Below are 24,374 nucleotides of genomic sequence, written 5' to 3'. Positions count from 1 at the left end.
ACCATTAAATTCGGCATCGTAGCGCGAGCTACGGTATGCCGGTCTTAAATTTTTAATCCCCGTACTCACTGTGGTATCGCTGATTGAAGAAATCGACTCCCGCGGGGAATGGGCGTGCCTATGGAGAGGGAGGATGATTGACGGCCGGCTCTGGCACGTCACGCTCCCCGAAGACAGCCGGAGTAGGTCTCGGCTATTCACGACGCCTGCGCACAGGCTATGCGCAGGCGCCGTGAATAGCCAAGCCTATTTCGGCTATTTCCGGAGAAGCGTGACGTGCCAGGGCCGGCCGTCAATCACCTTCTCTCACCATAGGAACGCCCATTCCCCGGATTCTTCAATCAGCGATACCGCAGTGAGTACGGGCATAAAAAATGTAAGACCGGCATACCGTAGCTCGCGCTACGATGCCGAATTTAATGGTCTAATAAAAAAAAACTTTTTTTTTTTTTTTTTTAACAGGGCGAACCCCCGCTTTAAGGCCCTCAGCTTTCTGTAAATACATACTTGAGTGCAAAGACTGATGTGAATGTACCAAATGTGTGAAAAAAATCGATAAAACAAAAAACGTACGTACATACTGCATGTTTTGCCTTGACATACACGAAAAAAAAAATATTAAAAATTTCCATGCTGGCTGAAGCACTTCCACTCCCCTGCACCACTCATCAGCCTTATAGGAAGTCAGAAAATCACGATAAAAAACTTTTATGGTGTTGAACACACACACAGGAATGCTGAGCACAAATAAAGCTGAGACTTTAAAACAGCATATATCATCTTCCTTTGCACAGAAGCTGAAATTTCTAATCTGCCTGACTGTAGGAGTCCCCAGACTACAGAGAGAAGAAAAACAGTGAACAGAATTAATGAAAAATGCCACTTGTAGTGTCTGCTGCCAAGTCTGAACCATATTAACTGCACTAGCTTCACTAGTTGTTTAGACAGTAGACAAATCATAAACAGAAACAAAGGCAGGATCAGAAAATAGAATCCTCATTCTGTAGGATTAAGCCGATGAGCAGTATTTGGGACACTAAAGCCTGGTACACACTATTTGTTTTTTTGTTCATCCCAGTAGACTGAACAAAAGAAAACTGAAGAGCTCATGAGGAGCTTGATGTACTAACTATGTGATATTAGTACATCGATCTCCCCGCTGAGCTATTGTGTTCTGACAGGGAAACTGCCCCCCCCCCCCTGCCAGAACACACCTTTTAGAGTGTTTAGCCATTGGCTGAGCGCACTGATCGGCAGACCTTTTTCATGCCCCTTCGACAGAAGCCAGCTGCACAGCCGACTTCCGTTGGACCGGCTGCTATGAACAAATTGCTGCCTGATATTTGGCCCATGTGTATGGACCTTAACGGTATCGGGGCGTGGAAGAAATAAAAAATAAAAATAAAAGTTTAAAACGGATTTCTGGGAACAAATTTATCCCAGGACACAAATATATATATATATAAAAATAAATAAAAATAGAGCTGGACTATTCTGGCTAAAATGAGAATCACAATGTTTTTGCTTAGAATAAAGATCATGGTTCTCATGGTGTAACATCTTTTTTCACATTATACAAAAAAAATTGGAGCAACTTTGCTGTTTTTTTTTTATTCATTAGTGTATTTTTTTTTTTTTTTTTTTAAATAGCTTTTGAAAAACCGCTGCGCAAATACGGTGCGACATAAAATATTGCAACAACCACCATTTTATTCTCTATGGTCTAATATATATATATATATATATATATATATATATATATATATATATATATATATAGTTTGGGTGTTCCAGGTAATTTTCTAGCAGAAAATACTGATTTTTTTTACTTGTAAACAACAACTGTCAGAAAAGGTTTGGTCTTTAAATGGTTAAACTTCCTTCCTTTGATAAAAGAACGAAGAGATACTTTGTTTACACTTATTCCCCAAAACTTGGCAGGCTGCCTGGATTTTATTTTTCCAGCTGTGAGAACTCTCTGCACTCGTTAGAAAGATCGCGACATGCTGTTTTGAAGATCGGAAAGGGGAAAAGATCGCGATTTTGATTCTTTGCGATTAATCGTGCAGCTCTAGCCTGCACAATAAATTGTAACATTTACCGCGTAGGCTAGTGCAGTGCCAGCTCTTGTAAAAAACAATGTGATGCACGTTTAGGTTTTTTCTTTTACAACTTTACTTAAAGCGTCACTTCATTCATGTCACTGCAGAACAGCGCGGTGCATTGAGCTGTTGTACCGTGTCAAGCAGTGCCATCCAGTGCAGTGTGGAAAAATGCTGTATTTGTCCACGCTGCACCACACATCAAACCAGTGCTACAGTGTGAATAGGGCACACAGAATACAATTGTTGTCTGTGTCTTAGTGGTGACCTGCATCTATCCATTGTGGAAATACACACATGCTCTAAGATCTGACTAGCTCCACCTGAACATTACTCTCCGGGACAGAACTACCAACTTGCAGCTCAGGTACCCGCTACCAAAGGGAGCCCTGGCAGGAAAGAATAACATTTGTGCAAAATGCATAAATACAAAAAACAGGATTCCTTCCCTATACTCTCCTGTGATATTGAACATTGGAAATATGTCCTATATGCTGCAGTTTGCATGTGCTCCCCTGAATGGCTCTATTCAAATCACAACCCAAGCACTTTACACAGCATAATGTATGGAAATATGCATTACCATGCACATTATAAAGCAAAAAACTGTTGTTAAAGTGGTTGTAAACCTATTTAACAACTGTATGCCACAGGTAAGCCTATATTAAGGCTTACCTGTAGCTACCCCGGATATCTCCTAAACCTGCACTGTTTAGGAGATATCCCCCTGTTTTTGTGTGTCAAAGTGATCGGCACATGTGCACTGATGCAATGGCACGTCATGCCATTGCTTCAGTTAGATGTGCCGTTACCGGCAGCTCCCGTGTGCAATGCGCAAGAGTGACATCATCACGGCTCCGTCCAATCACAGCCCGAGCCGCAATACCCGGAAGTAAGCTCCGGGAGAGATGTCCGCGGTCGGAGGGGGGGGGTCGACGACGGCTGCGGGGGCTTCGATCTAAGGTAATAATGAGCTAGTATGCTATGCATACAAGCACATTATGCCTTTGTCTTGCAGGTTTACAACCACTTTAAAGTGTATCCCAACCCCAAAACAAAAATGTAACAAATTGTAGCTTGCCAATTCTAAAAATACCAACATAAGGTTGCTCATCAGTGAAGGAAAAAAACGTATTTACAAAATTTTATAAACAGAAACAAAGAAAAGAAAATTCAAAATGTTTTTTTAATTTTTTGCGCAAAAAAAAAAAAAAAAACCCAGAGGTGATCAAATACCATCAAAAGAAAGCTCTATTTGTAGGAACAAAATGATAAAAAAAATTGGATACAGTCTAGTATGGCCGCGCAATTGTCATTTAAAGTGCAACAGCACTGAAAGCTGAAAATTGGCTTGGGCAGGAGGGGAGAGTGCCTGTTATTGAAGTGGTTAAAACAGACTGTTAAGCAGGTAGGGTTATTAAACACAACTGGCCCACCTTAAGGGGTTGTTCACACCAGAAAAACGTCCTCCAGATCAAATTCAGATGAGTTTCTGCATGCGCGTTTTTGATGCACTCCATTTTTTATGCGTTACAGATGCTTTTTTTCACTGTACTGTGTGTTTTTGCAGTGTTTTAACATGCTCCAGTACAGTTTTGTGCAGGAAAAATGCAGCACGTTTTTTTCTGGAACCGGAACGCATGGGAACCGCAAGCACTGATGTGAACCATTGCCATTGAAATCCATGTAACCTACTTTCTATGCATTTTGAATGCAGACAAAAAAATCACTGGCACGCATGGTGTCAACTAGTCCTAAAAGCATAAGGGCTAGACGTTTACAACGGTTCATAAACATGCATATTAGCACTAACTACATAACACTTTGTGGAAAGAGAAATGAGACAGCTTGCCTATATGCATGACATTTAGAATACGCATCTTATTGAGCTGCACGATTAATCGTTAAAGAATCAGATCGCAATTTCCCCCCCCCCCCCCCCCCCTCACAATCTTAAAGCATTTTCCCGATTTTATGCAGAGTTCTCTGCTCACAGCCGACAAAAAAAAAAATATCTAGGCAGCTTGCCAAGTTTATGACAACATCGCTTAGACGGAGATAAACAGAAACATTGTAACACAGAGGCCGGGTTCACACCTATGCGAATTTAATGTGACTTTCCCCACATGCAATTCGCATAGCAGGAGAATGTGACTGGCTTCCTATGGAGACGGTTCACATATCTCTGCAGCAGGTCCAGTGCGGTGTGCCGGAACAATGCGTGACTTTTTTGGTGCGTTTTATGTTCGACTTCAGCCCAAAGTCCGGGCTAAAATCGGACCTGAACCGGTGAACCAGCTCGCACCAGACCCCCTTTTAATAAACAGACCCTGTCCCACGGGCCAGTGATGCGACTGTCGGAAGCCTTGCTCTTCATCCCCTCCTCTCTGTGGCACCGTCATTGCAAGTGTGGGCACCCAGCTGCGACAGCTTGCAGGTTCATAGCCGGGTGGGGGTCATGCTGCGCTTTTCTAGTGACCAGGCAATCTTCTGGGACTTGTGACATGTCCCAGAAAATTGCAGACGGATGGGCAGTGTAGGGGGAGGGGAGGAGTTGCCAAGGAGGCAGTGGGACAGGAAGTACCTGTCAAAACTAGGTACTCACTCGTCCTCAGTGGAACTCCGCTTTAAAGACTAAACCTTTTTCTGACATTTGTTGCTTACAAGTTAAAAACATTTTTTTTTGCTAGAAAATTACTTAGAACCCCCAAACATTATATTTTTTTTCCAGAGACCCGGCCTAGAAAATAAAATGGTGGTTGTTGCAATATTTTATGTCACACTGTATTTGCACAGCTGTTTTTCAAACACATTTTTTTGGGGAAAAACACACACATACACACACACACACACACACACACACACACCTTAACCACTTGGAGCCCCGGCATTGTAAAATGACGGCCACAAGGTGGCTCTACAATGCCGGGAGTATGTCTATTGACATCCTCAGCTCCTCCGGCCACTGGGGGGCGCGCGTGCCCTGCGCATCACTGCGGTACCGATGTGAGTGCCAGGTACCCACGATCGGCCGTTACACAGACAAGGATGTGGATCTGTGTGTGTAAACACACAGATCCACGTCCTGTCAGGGAGAGACCGACACAGATCGGTCACCTCCCCCAGTCAGTCCCATCCCCCCACAGTTAGAATCACTAGTAGGGAACACATTTAACCCCTTCCTCGCCAGTCACATTTATACAGTAGTCAGTGCATATTTATAGCACTAATCGCTGTATAAATGTGAATGGTCCCAAAAATGTGTCAAAAGTGTCCGATGTGTCTGCCATAATGTCGCAGTCACAATAAAAAAAATAAAAAATAAAATAAAAAAATAAAAAAAAAACACACAGATCGCCGCCATTACTCGTAAAAAAAAAAATATATATATAATAAAAAATAAAATGTCATAATTCTGTCACCTATTTTGTAGGCGCTATAACTTTTGCACAAACCAATCACTATACGCTTATTGCGAAGAATACATATCGGTCTAAACTGAGAAAAAAAAAATTTTTAAATGGGATATTATAACAAAAAGTAAAAAATATTGTGTTTTTTCAAAATTGACGCTCTTTTTTTGTTTATAGCGCAAAAAATAAAAACCACAGAGGTGATCAAATACCACCAAAAGAAAGCTCTATTTGTGGGGGGGGGGGGGGAGGACGCCAATTTTGTTTGGGAGCCACGTCGCACGACCGCGCAATTGTCAGTTAAAGCAACGCAGTGCCGAAAGCTGAAATTTTGCCTGGGCAGGAAGGGGGTATATGTGCCCAGTAAGCAAGTGGTTAATGAATTAATGAAAAACGAAACCGTAAAGTTAGCCCAATTTTTTGTATAATGTGAAAAATGATGTTACGCTGCGAGAATTGTGATCTTTATCCCAAGCAAAAAAGTTGCGATTCTCAGTTTGGCCAAAATCGTGCAGCTCTAGTATCTTATAGTTAAACCATACGTGATCATTCAAGCGTAGCTAGGTAAACCAACCTGTAATACTGGTCCTCCTTATTGCCAACATTATGGGGGAAAAAAAAAAGTTCAGCACTTTTTCTAGTTACAATCACTGTAAACTAGACAAGGCTCATTCCAGCAAGCACTTTCTCATACAATCCTATGAGCATTCGACTTATTAACATAAAAGAACCCTTTTGAGGATATTTTAATTACGCTTAGGCTTTCACAACTGGTCATTCTGCAATAGCAAACTTCAAAGCGTTCAACATTTATTAGTATTCAAAACAACAAAATGACTTGGCATTGTAACAAAAAAGACAACCCTGCTATACTTGCTGGACAGGAAGCCGATATTGAATTTCTGAACAAAGCACGCTGCCATTAAAATGAACATGTAGAACAATAGGTGACGCGACATGAACATGATATAGTGCACACAGGCAAAATTAGAACACCATTACCCATATTACAAAGAGTAAAGTACAGGCTGCTTCAGTCTGATGGATGTGAAATGGATGGGCGCGTTGCAGACAAGTATGGGGGAGGTGATAGAACTTTCTCCTTAGATTGTGCATGGAGTGGGAAGGATCACACCTAACATCTGTGACATCCAAACACAAGATTTGCTTTTCTAATTTAGACCCCTTTCACACTGAGGTGCTTCTAAACTGCCAGTAAAACACCAAGCGCTTCTGAAGAGCTTTTAAGAAGCCTTCCATTCATATCAATGGAGAGGGGTGCTTTTTTTTTAGCTCTCCAAACATCTTCAAATGATGCTGCTTGCCCCCTCCCCCAGTCTGAAAGCATCCATTAATTTTATTGGGAAGCAGTTTTCATGAGCCTCTTTTAACGCAAAAGTGCTTGAAATACTCCTCAGTGTGAAAGGGGTCTTTGTAAACATGATTCTGCCATTCTGACTCCATTATGGCTCAAGCTACACAGATGACCATTGGAGATCAATCACCTGCTTTAGGATTTCATTAAGGGCGTCATAGATACCATTTAGCTTTCTGAAAGCAGTGACGCTTGTGCCTGATTGAAGTCCCTGTCAGAGACAGAGTCTGTGTTTGCACTGAGCGAGAAATGTGCACTCATTCCAGCCCTTCCTGGCCACTGCACCCATTACAATGATGGTGACACTATAATGATGCTTACCTATAGGTACAGTAAATATCTCCTAAACTTGCACCATTTAGGAGATATTTACTTGTGAAGCCTCCGGTGATGTCACCAGCGCATGCAGGAACAATATGCCCGTGCCATGAACAGCAATTCCTGCAGCTTAACTAGAGGACTGTAGCCCAGGGTGAAGCTGGAAGCCCTGTGAGCGGTGACAGCCCGCCGCTGGAGGGCTTCGTTTTAAGGCAAGTTTCACATAATGTGCTAGTATGCAATGCATACTAGCACATTATGATACTGCCTTGCAGGAGGATTTAATTTTTGGCCCCAGTTTACTACTGCTTTAACAATGTATGACAGTAGGCTACTGCACTGGATAACCGCAATGGATCCACCCACTGTCGATCGTGTGCAACGCAGACCTGATTGGGAACTGAATTCTAAGTTCCCCATCAGGCTCCGTCCACTGTCAGCTCAGGGTGACTTGCATCACTGGTTGCTAGGACACAGGCGTTTTTTGTCCTAGCAACCAATGAACAAACTATAAAAACACATACAAATATAATATTAAAAGCAGAAGTCTCATACTGGCAGCCCTCCAGCTGTTGCGAAACTACAAATCCCATGAGGCATTGCAAAGCTGACAGTTAGAAGCATGACTCTCACAGGCAGAGGCATGATGGGATTTGTAGTTTTACAACAGCTGGAGGGCAGGCAGTTTCAGACCCCGGTATTAAAGCAATAAGCAGACAACCCCCCCATACTAACTGTGAGTTGGTCTTAATTACCACTATGTCTAGAAACAAGTGCCCATCGGACTTTTGGAGTCACGTGAAAAAAAAAATGAATTACCACCAGTTTGCTGATCTGTGAACCAATGGAATTTTTTTTCTAAATCTGTTGTAGCCATAGTGAGATTCTAAAAGTGGCAATAGTAAGACCTATTTAAATCTGGCTGGTACTTATATTGAAAGTGGTGCAAAGGCTTTTATGAATACTATCAAAAAAGTGACCTTACTGCTTTATCGAATTCCCCTGATTGTAATAGCAAGTTCTATGATCATAGTGATGGCAGCACTATACATGAGTCAAATCATATCATATATATACACATATTGGCGTATAACACTCACATTTTTACCCTGAAAATAGAGGGCAAACTGTGCCTGCGTGTTATACGCAGGGGGCTGTGGAAAGTATTTTTCCTGAAACTTCCCTCTTAAAGTTAGGGTGCGTGTTATACGCCGATAAATACGGTATATATAGCAACAGTTTTTTCCAATCTGCTGACCGAGTCAAGCAATTAATTGCACATAGTCTCTTCCATATGCAATCATAGGATTTTAACCACTTAAGGACCGCCCAACGCCGATATACGTCGGCAGAATGGCACGGCTGGGCAGAATCACGTACCTGTACGTGATTGTTTAATGGCCAGCCGTGGGTCACGGGCGCGCGCCCGCGGCGTGATCCGAAGCTCCGTGACCATGGCACCCGCGGACCCGATCGCTGCCGGAGTCCCGCAATCGGTCCCTGGAGCTGAAGAACGGGGAGAGGTGTGTGTAAACACACCTTCCCCATTCTTCACAGTGCCGCTGTCATTGATCGTCCGTTCCCTGATATAGGGAAAGGCAATCAATGACGTCACATGTCCAGCCCCGCCCCCCTAGAGGTAGAAACACATATGAGGTCACACTTAACCCCTTCAGCACCCCCTAGTGGCCAACTCACAAACTGCAATTGTCATTTTCACAGTAAACAATGCATTTTTAGAGCATTTTCTGCTGTGAAAAATTACAATTGTCCCAAAAATGTGTCAAAATTGGCTGAGATGTGTCCGCCATAATGTCGCAGTCACAAAAAAAAAAAAACGCTGATCGCCGCCATTAGTAGTAAAAAAAAAAAAAAAAATTATTAATTAAAATGCAATAAAACTATCCCCTATTTTGTACACGCTATAAATTCTGCGCAAACCAATCAAACGCTAACTGCAATTTTTTTTACCAAAAATATGTCGAAGAATACGTATCGACCTAAACTAAGGAAAAAAATGTTTTTTAGATATTTTTGGGGGATATTTATTATAGCAAACAGTAAAAAAATATTGATTTTTTTTCAAAATGGTCGCTCTATATTTGTTTATAGCGCAAAAAATAAAAACCGCAGAGGTGATCAAATACCTCCAAAGAAAAGCTCTATTTGTGGGAAAAATTTTGTGTTGGAGCCACGTCGCACGACCGCGCAATTGTCAGTTAAAGCGACGCAGTGCCGAATCGCAAAAAGGGGCCTGGTCCTTTACCTGCATATTGGTCCGGGTCTAAAAGTGGTTAAAGTACCGTACCTAAAAAGAAAACAGTTTTTCTTAGGATTTGGATAGACTGATGAGGGGCTAGAACCACTGTCAGGTTTTTATTGCCATCGGTATCCCTCTAAAGATCCAGTCACAGCACATGATCGGCAGACTTATTCTAATCATAAACAAGGCAATTGGACCTATGCCCTATTGTTTCACTTCCAACTACCTGTGTTGGTATGTGCTGAAAAAAATATAAAGATAGGATGCATTTTTTTTTGTACAGCGTGTTGCGACACACTACAATACTGTAACGTGGTTTGGTGCAAAAAATGTAAACCTTTTGTGACATTTCAATAAAGTAAAAAAAAAAACGAAATAGGCAAAAAATTGTGTGATGCTTTGTTACAATAAATGGCGCTACACAATGCACACCAGCGGGCGCTTGTTATACAAAGCATAGTGTACCCCTACTGGTGTGAATGGACCCCAAGTCATATTTGCTCTCTAACTGTCCTGCTCATCAATGTCACCGGGAATAAAAGTAAAAGGTAAATCCAAAGTTTTTACCACAGCATGTGTACATGAGCAGCTACATGCCATCTTTTAGCTTGGGGGGTTGTGAATAATGTCTAAGGCTGGCGGGATGTCAGACATAGCATGTGATTCGCACCGTATTGCTGTGCCGATCATATGCGATGTCTGTGCGGTGCAAATTCAGCCATACAGATCGTATGGCTGAACGCATCGCATTTGGACCAAACTCGTACAGGATCCTACCAGGATCGAATCGCATGAGAGGTGAACACCCATGCAATCTGATTCCTGTCCAAATTGACAGTACGTACTGCGATATGCAAACTGATCTTGGGGGTTGACATTAAATTTGCAGCGACACTCCCAGAGGTTCCCCTAATCTATTCAAAAAGTTTAGATATTCTTTAAAGTGTATGTGCAGCCAAAACTTTCTTACTTTTAAATAACGTAGGAAAGAATTCGAACCCCTGTTGATTTTACTGCTATCTGGGGCTCCGTTATGCTGCCATTCACGGTTCTTGATGACCTAGTTGACATTTGCTCAGTGGGTGGCCTTGTCGCCCGCCTCCCACCCAACAATCACTTGACTGAAAAATCCAAGGTGCTGGATGGAAAATTGTCAGACGAATGGTGCAGGCATCCAATCATATACAGCCACTGTTCAGGCGTTTTGACAGCTGTCAAAATACAATAGTCGTAGTGAGAGATCTGCTTATCCATGCTGCATGACATGGATGAATTTGTTAGGGCTTGCTTATTCACATCTGAGGTTAGTGGGGCAGAGAAACCAGGTGGATGAGCTGCAGTTTTACTGTCTGCCTACCACACTAACACACAGCTGCTCATCGTTGTACACACGCAATGGCCAAACCTAAACAGCACTTGGCTTTCGTCATAGAACCACACCGCAATCGGCTAATCGCAAACAGTAACACAGTCATTTCAGGGTTGGATCAGGTGGTGAGGATGTGAACCTCACTGCCTGTCAAACACTTCTGAAAAGCAATCTGAATGTAAATCGCCTTTCAGAGGAGTGGCAGGGCCTGCCACCACTTGTGAACAAGCCCTTAAATTGCAGGCTGAATGGAAACATTTTGGATGTGTATGACCAGCTTTAGGACCGGTCCGCACTTTCCTGCACACTAAACTGGACGGGCAGAAGTGATCTGTGGGGTCACGAAACTAATTTTTTTTTTTTTTTTTTTTTAAGGTTTTGCAAACTTTATGTGAAGTGCACAAAGTGACACTTTATTTATGTCACGGTGGTGCGTTGTGCTTGCTGTGCAGTGACATGCAATGACATTCAGTGAGGTATGAAATGTTGTACAGCTCTGGAATGTGGGGAAACACAGCATTCTGGTTAGCTCTTCTTCCTAGCAGTATTAGGGTCATCGGTTCAAATCCCAACCATGACACTACCTGCCTGGAGTTTGCATGTTCTCCCTGTGCCTGTCTAGGTTTACTCCGGTTACTCTGGTTTCCTCCCACACTCCAAAGACATACTGGTAGGTAATTGGATCCTGTCTAAATTAGCCTGTGTATAGGTAGAGTAGGGATCTTAGATTGTAAGCTCCTTGAGGGCAGGGACTGGTGTGAGTGTACAGTGGATAGATAGATATGAAAAGTGCTGTGGAAATTGCCAGTGCTAGATAAGTAGCTGCAATAAATAAATTCTGGTTCAGAGGAGATGCAATAGCTGGAGATAAAATCCGCACAGGCCCTCTTTTTCACTGGATCAGAATCGCACTGCATAGATGTGAACGACTTTCATACAATGTTTTTTTCAGACGACATGCAAATCTATGGCTTCCGGCAGGGTTTCTCAACTCCAGTCCTCAAGGCGCCCCAACAGGTCATGTTTTCCCTGAGATGAAACAGTTGTGGTAACTACCAAGGCAGTTAAAAAAAAAAAGCATAGATGGAAGCCATGTTATAAAATGGACTGTAGCGCGTTTCTGCAAAAAAAAAATCAATAAAAAAATGCTGAGGTGTAAACCAAGCCTTCGAGATTTCTCTTCACTTCCCATCTGGTAAAAGGTTGTCAGCAGGACAGGAAGGGAAGGGAAATCTCGCTCTTCCTGTCTGGGAATAGGATGTCAGCAGGCCAGGAGAAATCTTTCTTCCTATCTGGAAAGAAGCTGTCAGTAGGACAGGAAGTGAGGCGAAATTTCTCTTTTCCGGTCTGGAAATAAGTAGTCAGCCGGACAGGAAGTGAGGGAAAATCTCTCTCTCTCTTCTTGTCCGTCAATAGGTGGTCAGCAGCACAGGAAGTGAAGAAGAAATCTCTCTTCTTGTTTGGAAATAGGTGGTCAGCAGGACAGGAAGTGAAGAAGAAATCTCTCTTCTTGTTTGTAAATAGGTGGTCAGCATGACAGGAAGTGAAGAAGAAATCTCTCTTCTTGTTTGGAAATAGGTGGTCAGCAGGACAGGAAGTGAAGAAGAAATCTCTCTTCTTGTTTGTAAATAGGTGGTCAGCATGACAGGAAGTGAAGAAGAAATCTCTCTTCTTGTTTGTAAATAGGTGGCCAGCATGACAGGAAGTGAAGAAGAAATCTCTCTTCTTGTCTGTCAATAGGTGGTCAGCAGGACAGGAAGTGAAGAAGAAATCTCTCTTCTTGTTTGGAAATAGGTGGTCAGCAGGACATGAAGTGAGGAGAAATCTATCAGCAACACAAGAGAAATAGAAATTCTTTCCTACAGTAGAGTGGGGGAAGACTAGGATTGCAGACATTTCCTTATTTCCCATCTTGTGTTGTCAGGAGGACAGGAAGTGAGGGTAAGTCTCTCTACTGGAGCCTGCATAGCGGTAGCGCTTTTCCTTTCAAAATAATAAAAAAATAAGTAGTTTAGACAAGGAAAATCTTGTGAGCTGTACATGAGCGATACATCATGGTGGAAAACAATAAGTGTCTCGATCCTGGGAGGTGTATAGGAGCTCTTCCTGCCTCCAGCATGCAGGGACTAAGTGTGACATGGAAGGAGACAGCTCAGCACTGATCCCGGGTGAGGGATGACATGGTGTCTCTCTCATGTACTTTATAGAAAAGTTGCCAGCACCCCCTCCCCCCACACACACACACCCCCTTCCTCGGTGTACTACCTTTCACAAGTCGCCCGTCTGCTCCTGTGTGCGGCTCTCAGACGAGGGGGCCAAGCAGACGACACGGTCCAGCCGCGGGAGGGGAAGACGAGCTGCCATGTAGGCCCGTAGAGCACTAGAAGAGGGAGGCAGCCGTAGATGTGAGCGGAGAGAAAGGGCCAGAGGGAAGCAGGACAGAAAAGAGGAAGCAGTACGAGCTGCACGCAGTAGATAAACAAATTGCCCTGACACAAAAGAGGGCTGTCATTTCACCCACACCGCACACATTAATGAGAGGGGAGGGGACGAAAACACCCAGATCTCCCTCAACAGGTTCATGATTCCGCCATAGAAACACGCCTGCTACTGCTGCTGTTAGCTGCTACTGCCGCTTGGCTGTGGAAGGAGCAGCTGCTGGCCGGGGCCTGCTCGTTTGGTGGGAGACCAGGCAGCCCCTGCATCCCTACACACGTGACCCTTCCCCTCACATTCTGTGTGAGAGCAGTCTCCAGTCACCTCACAACATAGGACCACCACACTGCTACAGCTAGCAATGGACTGTCACACAAAAACTGCAAGTGTGGTGGGAGACCAGGCAGCCCCTGCATCCCTACACGCATGACCCTTCCCCTCACATACTGTGTGAGAGCAGTCACCTCACAACATAGGACCACCACACTGCTACAGCTAGCAATGGACTGTCACACAAAAACTGCTCGTGTGGTGGGAGACCAGGCAGCCCCTGCATCCCTACATACGTGACCCTTCCCCTCACATACTGTGTGAGAGCAGTCACCTCACAACATAGGACCACCACACTGCTACAGCTAGCAATGGACTGTCACACAAAAACTGCAAGTGTGGTGGGAGACCAGGCAGCCCCTGCATCCCTACATACGTGACCCTTCCCCTCACATACTGTGTGAGAGCAGAGTCACCTCACAACATAGGACCACCACACTGCTACAGCTAGCAATGGACTGTCACACAAAAACTGCTCGTGTGGTGGGAGACCAGGCAGCCCCTGCATCCCTACATACGTGACCCTTCCCCTCACATACTGTGTGAGAGCAGAGTCACCTCACAACATAGGACCACCACACTGCTACAGCTAGCAATGGACTGTCACACAAAAACTGCTCGTGTGGTGGGAGACCAGGCAGCCCCTGCATCCCTACATACGTGACCCTTCCCCTCACATACTGTGTGAGAGCAGAGTCACCTCACAACATAGGACCACCACACTGCTACAGCTAGCAATGGACTGTCACACAAAAACTGCTCGTGTGGTGGGAGACCAGGCAGCCCCTGCATCCCTACACACGTGACCCTTCCCCTCACATTCTGTGTGAGAGCAGAGTCTCCAGTCACCTCACAACATAGGACCACCACACTGCTACAGCTAGCAATGGACTGTCTCACACAAACAGGCCACATTTCAACAGCATAGGCCAGTCCATTCGCTTAAACACACGCCAAGGAAAGGCCAGAACATTCTTCAGGCGTGGGGCAAAACGCACTTGTGGGCTGGGCCGTTCACCCTGCACGTGGGGGTACATAGGATTCAAAACCCGGACTGTTCGGGTAACAACCCTAGGCACCACGTTTACGAGTACTTCTATAAAAGCGCTGGCCCGTGTCATGATACACGCTTCTCTTGCTGTACATTACATTTAGGAGGGACGCTTCTGAGTCTGAGCCCTCTCCACCAGTCCAGCATACCTCACTGCCAGTGACAAAATGGGGTCCCACTGTTGTGGAAATTTTATGAAGACGTATTTAATATGTACTGTCATAGTGTCACCCAGTGTTAGTACTCCTGCAACCCACTCTAAAGAGCTGACTGGGGCAGACTGACGCTGGTTGAGTCCCGTCTGGTAGTGGAAAACGTCTTAAGGTTTGAAATTATGTTTGCAGAGTGAGGATATGTTCGCCGACGAAGGGCCTTCTGCATTAGCACAGACGATCGTCGAGGAGGGGATATGTTCGCTCTGCAAAGACATTATTGGTTATAGGCAGATGTGCGCTCTGGTCTCCGCTATGTCTGAACAGCATGGTCGGGATTTCTAGCGCACACTTTGCATATCGTCTTCCTTCCACAAGCAATAATCGTTTAATCCAAGTATGCGCTGTTCTCTGGAATAGCGCAAAATAAGGATTCCTATCAGCGGTAATATGATAGCTTATGAGTGTTTCATAGTCAGGGAGAACGTCCATGTTTTAAAGCAATACGACTTTGTTTGTTAAAAGCATACACGCTTTCCCTGCCTGGACACACCCATTAGACTTTAGCCATCATTGTATTGTGTTGTATTCATGTATTGTATTGTATTAACTGTATATCCTTATATGGTCACTTCCTGGGTGGAGGATGCTGTGACCTCACTTCCTGCTGTGAATTTAATAAAAAGATCGAGGCTGAGCTGGGATGCCAAGATGAAAACATAACAGTCTGGTGATGATGTCTCTTGACTTGAATGAATGGGAAATTGAACGAATGGTGAGTGAATTTTAGATTAAGATGCATTATATCAAAAAGATGAAATGTGTGCTTAATAACACAAGGAGAAATGGCTGTGTGCTCTGCAAACAACCGATTTTTCCATGACACCACCAAGCACCTAGCGTGGACTTTGTGTGTGTGGCCAACCTGTGGGTCTCCATAACACAGGTTCAGTGCTGATACCTTCAGGGCAATGACCGCTGGCGTGAAAGCCAGATAACCGACCCCCTCACTACAGGAGGACCCTCCACCATACCAGGTACCACACTTTATGATCGGCTACAATATACCTTGCACTAGTTTCTTGGTTAATGATAGAAACTGCTTTTCTCCTCCAGAAAAGACCACAAAATACTCCCAGCCAGTGGCGGCTGGTGCTCAAAATTTTTGGGGGGGAGCAAACGAAAAAAAAAAAAAATTGCAGCCTCACTGTGCCTATCAAATGCAGCCACTGTGTCATCGATTGTCACCACTGTGCCATGCCATCAAACGTAGCCGCTGTGCCATCAATTGTCACCACTGTGCTATGCTATCAAACGCAGGCGCTGTGCCATCAATTGTCACCACTGTGCCATGCCATCAAACGCAGCCACTGTGCCATCGATTGTCACCACTGTGCCATGCCATCAAACGCAGTCACTGTGCCATCAATTGTCACCACTGTGCCATGCCATCAAACGCAGCCACTGTGCCATCAATTGTCACCACTGTGCCATGCCATCAAACACAGTCACTGTGCCAATTGTCACCACTGTGCCCATTGTTTCCACTGTGCATGTCACTGTGCCCTTTAATTGTTGCCACTGTGCCCATTGTTGTCACTGTGCTGTGCCCTTTAATTGTTGCCACTGTGCCCATTGTTGTCACTGTGCTGTGCCCTTTAATTGTTGCCACTGTGCCCATTGTTGTCACTGTGCTGTGCCCTTTAATTGTTGCCACTGTGCCCTTTAATTGATGCCACTGTGCCCATTGTCGCCGCTGTCCCCTGTAAAATGCACTTACCTTTCTGCTTCCATGTCCTCCCAGAGCGGGGACCGGGAGCTGTGTGTGTAAACACACAGCTCCCGGTCCTGTCAGGGAGGGAAATGCTGATCTTCTGTTCATACGATGTATGAACATAAGATCGGTCATTTCCCCTAGTGAGGCCATCCCCCCTATAGTTAGAACACACCCAGGGACAAACTTAACACCTTCCCCGCCCCCTAGTGTTAACCCCTTCACTTCCAGTGGCATTTTTATAGTAATCCAATGCATTTTTATAGCACTGTGTCAAAAGTGTCCGCCATAATGTCGCAGTACCGAAAAAAAATCGCTGATCGCCGCCATTACTAGTAAAAAAAAAAAAATTAATAAAAATGCCATAAAAATACCCCCTATTTTGTAAAAGCTATAACTTTTGCGCAAACCAATCACTAAACGCTAATTGCGATTTTTTTTTTAACAAAAAATATGTAGAAGAATACGTATCGGCCTAAACTGAGGAAAAAAATGTTTTTTTATATATTTTTGGGGGATATTTATTATAGCAAAATGTAAAAAATATAATTTTTTTTCAAAATTGACGCTCTATTTTTGTTTATAGCGCAAAAAATAAAAACCGCAGAGGTGATCAAATACCACCTAAAGAAAGCTCCATTTGTGGGGAAAAAAGGACGCCAATTTTGTTGCACGACCGCGCAATTGTCAGTTAAAGCGACGCAGTGCCGAAACGCAAAAAGTTCTCTGGTCTTTGACCAGCAATATGGTCGGGGGGTTAAGTGGTTAATAAATAAAAAAGAAGGGGAAGGAAGGAAGGGCCTTACTGGCAGGAAAGAAAATAAAAGGAAAGAAAGCTTAAAGTTCAACTCCGGGCAAAAAATAAATAAATAAGGTTTTCCTCATGCAGTGGGACTGTGCCCGCACTGCACAGGTTAACTACTTACTTTGTCCAGGGGAGAGGAGAAAGCTGTATATACAAAAACTCAAATGCCGGAGTTAGGCTTTAAAAAAAGAAGAATGATGCAGCCATCACATCTAAGAATTGGTAAGCTGAAATATAATAAAAGCATTTGCTTTTGGCTTTAATACCGCTTTACATAAACCAGCAAGTTGGTGTGCCAACTCCCTTTACCCTTTGATCTGGAGATGCAACAGGAAGTTAGAGAAAATCTCCCCCAAAGTGAGGGGAATTTCCATTTTAAACAGCTGTCACCAGAACAGTTGTCCAGGATAATTCAGTCTTACTTCCTGCTCCAATAATAACTCTGAAGCTTTGCATTTCCCCTTACTTTCTATCTTGGGAACAATGGTTACTGCGACACATACTAGGGAAGTAATAAAGAGCGTCCAGAACTCGGTCAAGCCTCCACACGATAAATGAAAGGGTTAAAGCAATAGGACATGTCCCAACGTTTTCATTTGCATTTACCATGAGGCAAACATTTCATAGAGCAACAATACAGAATCGCATAGTGCATATGAAAGTGATCACACAGCACAAGCCTGCACCTCCCAGGGGCCAGGGAGGAGCCAGAAGCATACACGGCTAAAGGGGTGCCAGAGGTGCTCTGTTCATATGACACCGGCCTCCTTATCCTCCTGCTGTCCAGCTAGCATGTGGCCAATTGTCTAATGGATCAATAATTGAAGAGAAGCTCTTCATCTAGTAATAAGATACCTAATGTTCTAACAAAAGCCTGCGGCTGCGCCACCTTTTCAATAGGGAGCCCAGTGCCACAGGCCTCACACTGAATGGGGATTATGTACGTACAAAAGTGACAAAACAAATTAGAAACAAAAACAAATTGAAAAATACCATGAACTATTATAAAACAGATTAGTCAATTAGACAGGAGTAGTGGATAGAACCTAAATTATAACCACATCTGCCCATAGGTGCCAATTAGGGCACATGGCAACAGTGCCATAAAACATTATTTTAAGTAAAAACAGTGCACGTCATGCATAATAGGATTTTGGTACTTACCATAAAATCCATGTCTTAGGCCCCGTACACACGTCCGAGGAACTCGACATGCCAAACACATCGAGTCCCTCGTCGAGTTCAGTGTGGAAGCCGCTGAGGATCTCGGCGGGCCGACTTTCCTCATTGAACGAGGAAATAGAGAACATGTTCTCTTTTCGGCCCGACGAGTTTCTCGTCGGCTTCCTCGCTGAAAAGTGTACACACGACCGAGTTTCTCGCCAGAATCCAGCTCCGACCGAGTTTCTGGCTGAATTCTGCAGAGAAACTTGGTCGTGTGTATGGGGCCTTAGAGTTTCTTGAGGGACATGAATTCACAAACTGTTGGGTTACACTGCTGCCTACAGAAGGTTTTGAACCATGGCAAAAGAAAGTTGCGACTAGCCCAGGTAAACACTTCTACTCCTAACATACTTAAAGCGGTGGTTCCCCCTTAAAAACAACTTTTTTTTATTATACTGCCCCCCCACATTCCATCATGATTAAGGCTATTATTTTTTTTTTCCTGCTGTACATACCTTAGTACAGCATCTTCACCCGTGCATCCGGGTTGCGAGTCCCGCGGGAGTGGGCGTTCCTCACATGCTGTTGATTGACGTTTTGCTCAAAAACGAGCTCCCCCCTGTCGCGTAAGCCGCGTCACGGTTGGCGAAAGGAGCCGAACGGGGAGTCGGCGCTATACTGCGCATGCGCATCGCCGTTTGGCTCCTTTCGCCAATCGTGACGCGGCTTACATGACGGGGGGGGAGCTCGTTTTTGGGCAGTGGCAGTGGAATAAAAAAAAGTTGTTTTTAAGGGGGAACCACCGCTTTAAGTTTTGTAAAAAAAAAAAGTGCCAACAGAATGATCATAGACACAAATGAGTGAGACCCGTTTCTCTCAAACTCCAAGAATTTTTTATTTTTTTTGGGGGGGTAATAACAAAAATCCTATTTTCTTTCTTGTTGAAGAACACAGGAATTCAGAAACTGTCCGGACATCCAAAAGCAGTTCCACCGAGGGGGTGGGCAACAGCAACCAAACACCAAAAGGCCCAGAAATAATCAACAAAACCCGGCACTGCCTGCAGTTCAAAAAGAGCGGAGCGAGAGACCATATTTTCCAAGCAGACATCAAATGAGACCTGGACGTCCACCTGGTAAAACTTGTGTGAACAGAAGAACAGGTGGCAGCCCTGCAAAGCTGGACAACTTGACTGATGCCAAAAGCCTAAGAAACACAGACCTGGTAGACTGCTCTTTGACAGGAAAGGTTGGAACCCATTTTTTTAAGACCATAAGCGTAAACCCTTTCTATCAAGGTATGTTTATAAATGTCCTGGTATTCAAGGGGTTAAGGCAAGCTCACAGCTACTGCCCCTATAACCCTACCCCCTTCCCCAACTCCCATAGTGGTTCCTAGGCTGTCCTGTTAAATTGAGGCGCCTGAGACTGCAGTTAAAATGGTTCTAAAAAGGCAGAAGGTTTTTTACGTTAATGCATTCTATCCATTAACCACTTCAGCCCCGAAAGATTTGGCTGCTAAATGACCAGGGAATTTTTTGCAATACAGCACTGCTTCGCTTTAAGGCCCCTTTCAGACTGGGGCGGGAGCTGCGGTGGCGGTATAACGCCGCTAAAAATAGCGGCGCTATACCGCCGGAATTGCCGCGGGTATCAGCCGCTAGCGGTGCGGTATTAACCCCCGCTAGCGGCCGATAAAGAGTTAATACCGCCCGCAATGCGCCTCTATAGAGGCGCATTGCGGGCGGTATTGTTGCGGTTTCCCATTGTTTTCAATGGGAAGGAGCGGTGAAGGAGCGGTATACATGCCGCTCCTCTCACCGCTCCAAAGATGCTGCTGACAGGAGATTTTTTTGTCTCCGCCAGTGCATCGCCTCAGTGTGAAAGCCCTCGGGCTTTCACATTGAGTCTGCAGTGAAGGAGTTTTTCAGGCGCGATAGCAGCGCTATTTTTAGCGCTGTACCGCCTGAAAAACTCCTCAATGTGAAAGGGGCCTTACTGACAATTGTACGGTCATGTGACGTTATACCCAAAACAAAATTGACAGTTTTTTTGCCCACAGATAGAGCTTTCTTTTGGTGGTATTTGATCATCTCTGCATTTTTTATGCTATAAACAAAAAAAGACCGACAATTAAAAAAAAACACAATATTTTGTAGTTTTTGCTATAATATTTTTTTTTTAAGTAAAGCTAATTTTTTCCTCAATTCAGGGCGATATATATTCTTCTACATATTTTTGGTAATAAAAATCGCAATAAGCGTATATCGATTTGTTTGTGCAAAAGTTATAGCTTCTACAAAATAGGGGAAAGATTTATGGCATTTTTATCATTATTTTGTTTTTACTAGTAATGGTGGTGATCAGCGATTTTTAAATCGGGACTGCGACATTATGACGGACACATCGGACACTTTTGGGACCATTGGCATATATACAGCGATCAGTGCTATAAAAATGCACCGATTACTGTGTAAATGTCACTGGCAGGGAAGCAGGTTAACTGTAGGGTGCGATCAAGGGGTTTATTGTGTGTCCTAGGGAGTGTCTATAACTGTGGGGGGGGATAGGACTGCCTGAATGAGGAGAGCGATCATTGTTCATACTTAGTATGAACAACAGATCACTCTCCTCACCTCCGACAGCACGGAGATCTGTCTGTTTACATTGACAGATTTCTGTTCTGTCTCTGTGACCACCAGGCACGTGCATCGGCTCGGACGTGGCTGCGTGCCCCCTAGTGGTCAAAAGGCAAAACCGACATGCAGAATCTTCTGGGTGCAGCTTCTCCCCCAGCCCCTCCTTATACTTAGCTGAGCCCCATCTTGATCCAGCGATGTGCATGAGAGCAGTGGCTCTCCCAAGTCTCTCTCTCCTCTCACTGGCTCACACAGCAAAGGGAGCCATTGGTTCCTGCTGCAGCCAATGAGGAGAGTGCAGGGGCGGGGGGCGGGCCACTCTCTGTGTGTAAAGGCTTGCTATTGGGGGAACTCGGCAGGGGGGCAGGACCATTGGTGGGGGACCCAAAAAGAAGAGGGTCGACACTGTTCTGTGCAACGCCATTGTACAGAGCAGGCAAGTATAACCTGCTTGTTATTTTTTATTTTTATTTTTTAATGACAACCTTCACAGTCACTTTAAAGTGGTTGTAAACCCTGTTACACCACTTGTAACTACAGATAAGCCTATAATAAGGATTACCTGTAGAACCTGTAAATCTCTCCTAAATATTTACCATATATGCTTGCCCCGACCTCATCAGCGCATGCGTTTCTTCAGTAGCATGCCCGGGAGTGACGTCTTCGCAGCTCCAGCCAAACACAGCGCTGGAGCCCGCAAATCCAGAAATAACTCCGGGACAGTGGCGGAACTACCGCCATAGCAACCCACGCGGGCGCTATGGGGCCCGCAGCCGAGTGGGGCCCGGTGAGCAGGGCAAGGCAATGAGGTTTTTTTTCTCACCGCCGCCGCCGCGTGTCTAGTGCGGCTCCGGAGCTCTTTTGTACGGCTTTGCTGAGTGCGGCAGCGGAGGATTTAAAAAAGAGCACGCCGCGCTGTGATAAATGTCCCGCCCTCCTCCTCCTAGAGAAGACTAGCTCGTGTGATAGAGCCAGTGTGCTGTCTGTCACACAAGCTGGTCTAGAGGAGGAGGAGGGCGGGACATTTATCAGCGCGCCAGAACCCAGTGGGGGAGCATCGTGAGACGACAGATGACCGCCGTGAGCGTGAGTCACAGCACAGGCTAAGTGAGGGGGACCTGATTTTGTTTTTATGATAATGATGGGGGGGGGGGGGGGATGGCTTGCAAGCATACGATTTCACTCCCTGAACAAGGGCTCCCGAACGTCCCTGCTACTAGCTGCTTGTGATGACCTTACACACAGCCCTAATGCTGTGATGCCACCTACTGTCTGCTGTCATCATCATGCTTCTCGTCATCCCCCTGTTCCTGGCATCCCAGTGGGATGCCAGGAACAGGGGGATGACGAGGGGCACGATGATCCCACTATCCTACCTCTGAGGCCTGTCAATACATTTTATCACCCCTGTCATCTCCATCCTTCCCGTCACCTCCCTACCACCCACCCCTGTCATCTCCATCCTTCCTACCACCCACCCCTGTCATCTCCATCCTTCCTACCACCCACCCCTGTCATCTCCATCCTCCCTACCACCCACCCCTGTCATCTCCATCCTCCCTACCACCCACCCCTGTCATCTCCATCCTCCCCGTCACCTCCCTACCACCCACCCCTGTCATCTCCATCCTCCCCGTCAGCTTCCTACCACCCACCCCTGTCATCTCCATCCTTCCCGTCACCTCCCTACCACCCACCCCTGTCATCTCCATCCTTCCTACCACCCACCCCTGTCATCTCCATCCTTCCTACCACCCACCCCTGTCATCTCCATCCTCCCTACCACCCACCCCTGTCATCTCCATCCTCCCTACCACCCACCCCTGTCATCTCCATCCTCCCCGTCACCTCCCTACCACCCACCCCTGTCATCTCCATCCTCCCCGTCAGCTTCCTACCACCCACCCCTGTCATCTCCATCCTTCCCGTCACCTCCCTAACACCCATCCCTGTCATCTCCATCCTTCCTACCACCCACCCCTGTCATCTCCATCCTCCCTACCACCCACCCCTGTCATCTCCATCCTCCCCGTCACCTTCCTACCACCCACCCCTGTCATCTCCATCCTCCCTACCACCCACCCCTGTCATCTCCATCCTCCCCGTCACCTTCCTACCACCCACCCCTGTCATCTCCATCCTCCCTACCACCCACCCCTGTCATCTCCATCCTCCCTGTCACCTCCCTACCACCCACCCCTGTCATCTCCATCCTCCCTACCACCCACCCCTGTCATCTCCATCCTCCCCGTCACCTCCCTACCACCCACCCCTGTCATCTCCATCCTCCCCGTCAGCTTCCTACCACCCACCCCTGTCATCTCCATCCTCCCTGTCACCTCCCTACCACCCACCCCTGTCATCTCCAGCCTCCCTGTCACCTCCCTACCACCCACCCCTGTCATCTCCATCCTCCCCGTCAGCTTCCTACCACCCACCCCTGTCATCTCCATCCTCCCTGTCACCTCCCTACCACCCACCCCTGTCATCTCCATCCTCCCCGTCAGCTTCCGACCACCCACCCCTGTCATCTCCATCCTCCCTGTCACCTCCCTACCACCCACCCCTGTCATCTCCATCCTCCCCGTCAGCTTCCTACCACCCACCCCTGTCATCTCAATCCTCCCTGTCACCTCCCTACCACCCACCCCTGTCATCTCCATCCTCCCTGTCACCTCCCTACCACCCACCCCTGTCATCTCCATCCTTCCCGTCACCTCCCTACCACCCACCCCTGTCATCTCCATCCTCCCCGTCACCTCCTTACCACCCACCCCTGTCATCTCCATCCTCCCCGTCACCTCCCTACCACCCACCCCTGTCATCTCCATCCTCCCTGTCAGCTTCCTACCACCCACCCCTGTCATCTCCATCCTCCCTGTCTTCTTCCTGCCACCCACCCTTGTCAGCTTCCTACCGACCACACTTGTTAGCTCCCTACCACCCACCCCTGTCATCTTCCTACCACCCCCTGTAATCTTCATACCACCCCACCCCCTTAAATTTACTGGTGCACATTACATATGATGGATGCAGGGACATTTTCTTTGGGGGGGACGCACGTAGCTGGTCCTGCCTAGGGCGCCAAATTGCCTAGCACCGGCCCTGCCTGCACTGAGGGGCAAATTTCCGCCAGCCCGCTCCACTCCCCGCTGCACTGTGAGACAAATTGTTGCCAGCCCGT

General features: G+C 45.9%; 1 protein-coding gene and 1 long non-coding RNA gene across 5 annotated transcripts in view; one reads left to right on the top strand and one right to left on the bottom strand.

Moving 5' to 3' along the window:
- The window catches only part of PTBP3 (polypyrimidine tract binding protein 3), a 188,373-nt gene that overhangs the window by 78,367 nt on the left and 85,632 nt on the right, over window positions 1-24,374 (bottom strand). Inside the window, exon 1 of one of the 4 annotated variants that reach the window (XM_040361251.1) lies at window positions 13,106-13,439. The exons of 2 other annotated variants lie outside the window; for them this stretch is intronic. The gene's annotated coding sequence lies outside the window, so the exon portion shown is untranslated. Of the gene's footprint in view, window positions 1-13,105; window positions 13,440-24,374 lie in introns of those variants that run through there. One more of the 4 variants, XM_040361267.1, reaches the window with a different exon arrangement.
- The window catches only part of LOC120946668, a 50,732-nt gene continuing 41,868 nt past the window's right edge, over window positions 15,511-24,374 (top strand). Inside the window, exon 1 of the long non-coding RNA XR_005750779.1 lies at window positions 15,511-15,584. This is a non-coding gene — a long non-coding RNA (uncharacterized LOC120946668). The remainder of the gene's footprint in view (window positions 15,585-24,374) is intronic.

The sequence above is a fragment of the Rana temporaria genome, chromosome 1, assembly GCF_905171775.1.
Source record: "Rana temporaria chromosome 1, aRanTem1.1, whole genome shotgun sequence".
Classification (NCBI taxonomy): domain Eukaryota; kingdom Metazoa; phylum Chordata; class Amphibia; order Anura; family Ranidae; genus Rana; species Rana temporaria.
This window is presented reverse-complemented; position numbering and strand designations above follow the sequence as displayed.